Source organism: Chiloscyllium plagiosum, unplaced genomic scaffold (genome assembly GCF_004010195.1).
Source record: "Chiloscyllium plagiosum isolate BGI_BamShark_2017 unplaced genomic scaffold, ASM401019v2 scaf_19854, whole genome shotgun sequence".
NCBI classification, from domain to species: Eukaryota; Metazoa; Chordata; class Chondrichthyes; order Orectolobiformes; family Hemiscylliidae; genus Chiloscyllium; species Chiloscyllium plagiosum.
Window position 1 is genome coordinate 3,987 of NW_025205775.1, and position 6,911 is coordinate 10,897.

The following is a 6,911-nucleotide window of genomic DNA, read 5'->3' on the forward strand; positions in this document are numbered from 1 at the left end:
CTCTCGATCCATCCACGCTCTCCTACCCTCCGCCCACCCCCTCTCTGCCTACCCTCCCCTCTCAGCCCCCTAGTTCTGTACTCCCCTCTCCGCAGGGAAAATATCTTGTCTATTTACCCTATCCATGCCCGTCCTGATTTTAAAAATCTCTTTCAGGTCACCATTCAGCCTCTGACGCTCCAGGGAAAACAGCCTATCCAACCCTGGCAACATCCTGTACTTCTTTTCTGACCCCCTTCAAGTTTGAGAATATCCATCTGATAGGAAGGAGACCAGAATTGCATGGAATATTACAAAAGTTGCCGCAATATGACCTCCCAACCGCTACACTCAATGCTCTGACCAAAAAAGGCAAGCAGACCAACTGCCGCCTTCACTATCCTATCTACTTGCTACTCTACTGTCAAGGAACTATGAACCTGCACTCCAAGGAATCTTTGTTTAGTAGCACTCCCCTGGAACTTACTATAAACTGTATAAGTCCTGCTAAAGTTTGCTTTTTCAAAATGCAGCAGCTTGCATTTTTCTGAACTGAACTCCTCAGCCCATTCACCCTTCTGATCCAGAACCCCTTGTACTCTGAGGTAATCTTTTTCACTGTCTGCTACACCTCCCATTTTGGTGTCATCTGCAAACTTACTAACAATACCTCTTATGTTCACATCCAAATCATGGATATAAATGATGAAAAGTAGTGGATCCAGTACCGATTCTTGTGACACTCCACTGGTCACAGGCCTCCAGCCTGAAAAACAACCTCCGCCTTCTACCTTCGAGTCAGTTCTGTACTCCATGCGATCTAATCTTGCTGACCAGTCTCCCATGAGGAACCTTGTCAAACACGTTACTGAAGTCATGTAGATCATGTCCATGCTCTGACCTCAGCAATCCTCTTTTTTACTTCTTCAAAAAAACTGAGTCAAATTCATGAGACATGATTTCCCATGCACAAAGTTGTTATTAGAATCCAGGATTTAACTCTGTACATTGGGGTCTGCGTTGCCTAGTTATAGGTGATAATATTCTGGATGAAGTTCAAGTACACCAGCATTTTGTCAGTGACTGTATATTGAGTCTTGTTAATGTCACCAACACAGTTGAGTTCCTTTTGAAAGGCAATCCCCGTATCCCTTCCCCACCAGGAAATAGTGGCAGTGTCCTTACCTCTGGACCAGGAGGATCAGGCTCAGAGATGAGGAACAGCATCTTTGAAGAGGCTGATTAGTAAACCTGCCCAAGCCACCAGGCCATGCTGTCTCCCAGCTGTCCCTGCCTGAGCCTCCAAACAGAACCTTCCTGTAGTTTCTCTCCTGTCAGACTCTCCCATTGCTCAGTTTGTCCAGGATTCCCTCCTGCTGCTGCACTGCTCCTGTCGCTCACTTACCTTTCCATTCCCCAGTGAGCTCCACCTTCATTCATTGTTTACAATCTCATTACCACAGTTATCCAGCCCCGCCCCTTCCCGTCTACAGAGTCTGCTCAGTGGTTAGCACTGCTGCCTCACAGCACCAGGTACCCAGTTTCGATTCCAGCCAAACCCAGAGTTTGTGCATTCTCCCCGTGTCTGAGCGGGTTTCCTCCGGGTGCTCCGGTTTCCTCCCCCAATCCAAAGATGGGCAGGACAGGTGAATTGGCCATTATAAATTGTCCATAATATTAGTTATATTAGTCAGGGGTAAATATAGGGTCGGGGAATGGGTCTGTGTAAGTTACTGTTTGGAGGGTCATTATGGACTTGTTTGGCCGAAGGGCCAGTTTCCATCCTGGAGGGATTTTGATATATTGGGCAGCAGCTGCTGTCAATCAACTAGGCTCCTGTATGATCGGGAGCACGTGCTGTAGGAGAGGAGACCAGTGTATGGGTGCAGTGCTGGCCAATTGTGGGAGTATGCACAGTGCCTGGGAAGGAGGTTGTGGTGTGAGGGATTAATCTGTCATGGGCATCTTCCTCCCTCTGGGAGCAGGACCCAGGGGAATGGCCCGTTCCCTGCCCACTGACATGTGATCAGACTATCAGTGGTGCAGCATTTTTCAGAAAGTTATCAGAATCTTTTGTGAAGATTCAGGGTTTTTATGGAAAGCGATAAGGACGGGCCTGCAATTAGAGTTCTAATTTGGTTTATTTTAGTAAGACGGGATTTGGCCAGAGTGTGCAGGAAGCAGTGTATGCAGGATGGTTGTCATGAGAGGATTCACCAACAACCCCCCCCCCCCCTCCCCCACACCCTGGTGGACTCAGAGTCAGACTCATTGATTTGTTTCTTAGTCCACAGACAAGAGCTAGGAAACTGAATTCAAAGAAAGGAGAGAGAGTGTGAGAACTGGGCGTGGAGGAAAGGAGTGAGGAGATTGATTTGGATTTCAGTTCACAGAAGAAATAAATTGTTTGACTGAGAGTTAAAACTTTGGGGAACAAGAAACTACAATTTAATACTATAATTGTCTTATAAAGATCCATCCTGTATTAACGTGGTGAGTTGTTTTCTCAGTTGTAGGGCACTGAAAGGGTGGATTTGTGGATGAGATTTTCAAATTGAACTTCATGTTCAGATCTGATAGTTACTTGATCCGTGCCGATCTGAATATCATTGGCTTTTTCATGTGGAAGGAAAGGTGTGTATTCAGTCCGTGGGCGAATATTTCAAATGTCAGTGTGACTGGAAACATTACTGAGGTACAGCCAAGTCCATGTTCGTGTGGTGAGTGTGGAGAAAGAGTTCATTTGTTTTTGAAAGTCTGAAAAGTCATGGCACATTTCCCAGGAACAAGTAAGCCACAGCTTTGCTTTGCAGAAGGACAAGTCTTTAATTAACCATGCAACCAGAAAGACACAAGGATACCTGCACTATGGGAAACACTATGAAAACGGTATTGTTATAAATGAATTCATTCTCGATCATGGGTTGTAATTCATTGGCGTTGTCACGTCGGTTCCAGCACCATGTGGAAATATTGGAAATATGAAGAATGCAGTGTAGGTTTCAGTTATTAAACTGTAAAAAGTGCAGAACAATTTACAAGGATGTTGCCAGGGCTCAGGGGTCTGAGTTATCGGAAGAGGTTGGACAAGCGAGGATTTTTTTGTTTAGAGCAGAGGAAACTGAGGGGGTACTTTTCTAGAAGTGTATAAGACCATGAGAGGCATGGATAAGGTGAATGCATTCAGTCTTTTTCCCAGGGAATCAAGGACTGGATGGCATCAGTTGAAGGTTAGAGGGGAACTAATAAAAGGGAAGTTGAGGGGCAACTGTTTTACACAGAGGGTGGTATGTATATGGAATGAGCTGCCAGTGGAAGTTGTTGAGGTGGGTACACTCACAACAGTTAAAAGACATTTGGACAAATACATGGATAGGAAAGGGTCAGAAGCAAATGGGCCAAGTGCAGGGAAATGGGGTTAGTGTGGATGGACATTCTGGTCAGTATGGGCCAGTTTGGGCCAAAGGGCCTGTCTCTGCTGCAGGATGCTATAACTCTAAGTGCTTCTGCTATTTCTCCCACTAACTCTGTTGGTATCCTGGGATGTGTTCCATCAGGGCAATGAGACTTGTCTACCTTTAGCTCGATTAGCTTGCCCAGCTCTAACTCTTTCACGATAATGGTTATTTCTAGGACCTCACCTTCATCAGTCTCCTTCTCAATTACTGGCATGTTCTTCGTAACCTCCACTGTGAAGACTGATTGCTGTATACTCATATTCCTGAACCCTGCTGGATAGGAATAACTAGGCACAGAACTCTGAGAGGTCTTCTTTAAGTCTTTATTGATGAAATATGGCAGTTACCTGGATAGTGTGCATGCAGAACACCTCCAGGCAGCATCAGGTAACTCCCCGCCTGTCCGATGTAAAGCTCCCATTCTTATACCTTTGTAGTTTGCGACTTTGAATAGAGACTGTCTCTCAGTATTATCTCCATGGCAACGGCAGTTAGAAAGTCGAGTTCAGTTTAGCACTTTGTGGTTAAAACGCACACCCCTCCCCCACGCCCCTGTGGCTCCCTCAAGTATTTGACAGACGCTTCAGTTTCAGTAGGGTATCTATCAGGATTCTGATGTGGAGGAGCCGGTGTTGCGGTGGGGTGGACAAACTTATTAATCACACAACACCAGGTTATAGTCCAACAGGTTTATTTGGAAATACAAGCTTTGGAGTGTGCTGTGAGTTTTAACTTGATCAGGATTATCTCTATGGTAATAGTTAAGTGCTTCAACAACTACAGAGGCCATATGTTCCCCACACAGTAAGTTCCACTCTCGCAGTGTAAACAGCTATTCCGGCCCTGGGGATAACTACTCATCACTTTTCTCCTCCAATCCCATCTAGCTTTCTGTTGATCTTTAAAGTGTTTCTAATCTCCTAGTTTCTCCATGGTCTTTGCCAATTTGTATGCATTCTATTTCAATTTGATAGACTCCCTTATTTCTTTAGCCACTCATGGCAGATTACTCCTTTTCCTTCAGTCCTTCCTTTTCACTGATATATACTTTTGCTGAGCACTTCGAAAAATTGCTTTGGTATTCCCCCACTGTCCGTCAACTTTCCCACGGTAAAGCCTTTGCTTCCAGTTTACATTAGCCAACTCCTGCCTCATCCTATTGTAGTCTCCGTTGTTTAAGCACAGGATCTTGGGATTGGATCGAATCTTCCAGCTTTCCAGCTGTGTTCTAAATTCAACCAGATTTATCAGAAGTCTTTTATCAGATTACGAGGTGAGGCGATGTTTCCTGGGTGTTTTGCGTTTCATTGTCAATGACCTTGGCTCTGTAGTAAATTATAGGATAGATATTCACAACAGAGTATTCTGGACGGTGTGAATGTACTGCACAGTCTAAAACCATAAATTACTGTCTCCCCTCAGTTTAAAATTGCAAAATCATTATCTCCTATATGCCTCCTCACTACCTAAGTTTGGAACGCTAATCCACCTGACTATCCTGCATTTTTCAAAATCTCCTTTGGTGAAGTTGGTGATTTTTGGATTCAGCTTTCCAGTTATTACCGTAAGAAGATAAGCACTGGGCACAGGAGAGGCAATGCAGCCCTTCGAACCAGCTCCATCATTTAATACCAAGATGATTGAGCTCACCTCGGTCTCAGGAGGATTATCCCACCTGTTCTCTCTCACCCTTCATCTCATTGCAAAATAAACATCTGCATCTCTTCATTAAATCTGCTCATTGTCCTGGCAACCACCGTATTTTGTATAGGGAATTCCACAGATTCATAACACATTGAGACCAGTACTTTCTTCTTCATGAGAATATAATAGAGTTCCTATCGTGCAGAAACTGGGTATTCATCCAACGAGTCCACACCAACCTATGATGAGCATCCCATTCAGACCCACCCTATCCCTGTAACCCTGCATTTCCCATGGCTAATGGCCTAACCGGCACATAGATGGACGCTGTGGGCAATTTAGCATAGGCAATTCACCTAACCTACACATCCTTGGACTGTGGGAGGAAGCTTGAGCACCCAGGAAACCCACGCAGACATGCTGAGAACGTGTAAACCCCACACAGTCGCCTCTGGCTGAAATAAAATCCGAGTCCCTGACGCTGTGAGGCAGCAGTGCTAGCTACTGAGCTACATCTGCTTAATATCTGTTACCCCTTATTAACCTCCCCACCCCGCAATTGGCTGAATCTATGTTCCTTACGTCAGAAATCAGGTTGTGGAAGCCGATGTCTCAGTAAAATCCAGTAACAGCCCGTGCCTGAATGGGGATCCTATACACAACACCCTCCAGCCCTCACCTTTCATTCACTATCCAGAAACATGTCTTCAGTGGCTTCATGGGGGCTACAACTCCCACAATCCCTGAGGCAGCGACCACGCATGTGCGGGGAAGCCCAGCACTGCACATGTACAGAATATGGGCGGATTTTGGAGCATGTGCTTTGGGGTAATTAGCGGAAAGCATTTGACATTGTGATTGGCTGGTGGAGGAACGTATCAGCTTGTAGTATTGACGGTTTGGGGGGTTCAAAGTGTCACCACACCCTCATGGACCCAAGTTCCATCCCCAAATTGTCATAATGCTGGGAGTCGACCAATGGGAAACAAAGAAGGATCTGACCCATTCTTCCAGACTGAAGGTTTCTCTTCTGTGCACGATCTGCTACCACCCTTTCTGTTTCCTTTAGATTTATTCTGCTGTTGCATTATTGACTTGCAGTAACTGAAGGGAAATGGAGTAAACCCAGAAAGGGTGCAGAGTCTGACCAGGACGGGAAGTGGTGGCATGGATCTGTTTATGAGGAACTCCATGAGAATGGGGTCGGGTAGATTAGGGACAGCAGAGGCAGAATGGTGGGAGAGAGTAAGTGGGCTAGAGCGTTACAGCTTTGGCAAAAGAAAGGGAAAAAAGATATTCCAGAGAAGCTAGAATTGTCTGCTCTGAATTTCTATTCTGTACAAATTCGTTTATTCAGGGTGCTAGATGGTGAAGATTTGCAGACTGAAATCTCAAACTCATGTGCAGATCGTGATTATGTTAACCAGCATTTGAAGAACAAAAGATGGAGAATAACTTGGCCAAAATCCAGCAACACTCTCCCTCCCAGCATTGTTGGTCCTTCTGCGCCAAATCGACTGTGAATGGTTCAAGACAGCAGCTCACTACCATCTTCTCAAGGGTAACGAGAGATGGGGAATAAATGCTGGCTAAGCCAGTGATGCCCATATCCTGGAAACGGTTTCTATCTTTCGTTGCTGAAACTCCGTTGATGTTACTGCAGGATGATAAGGGACACTGAGTGCGTTCTCAAGGAGGCAGAACCATCACATTACCCCTGCCTACACCTACACAGTAACACAACAACGCCACTGGAACAAAAGGCAGTGAAGCCAAAGGAGGGCTCAGATCTCGTTCTTTGAGATAAAGTCATAAAAGGGATTGGAACAC

At 45.4% G+C, this 6,911-nt stretch overlaps 1 long non-coding RNA gene across 1 annotated transcript in view; it reads left to right on the forward strand.

The window, feature by feature from the left end:
- Positions 1-6,575, forward strand: part of LOC122546467 — a 10,098-nt gene extending 3,523 nt beyond the window's left edge. The window contains exon 3 of the long non-coding RNA XR_006310748.1: positions 6,439-6,575. This is a non-coding gene — a long non-coding RNA (uncharacterized LOC122546467). The remainder of the gene's footprint in view (positions 1-6,438) is intronic.
- Positions 6,576-6,911: the final 336 nt, after the last annotated feature.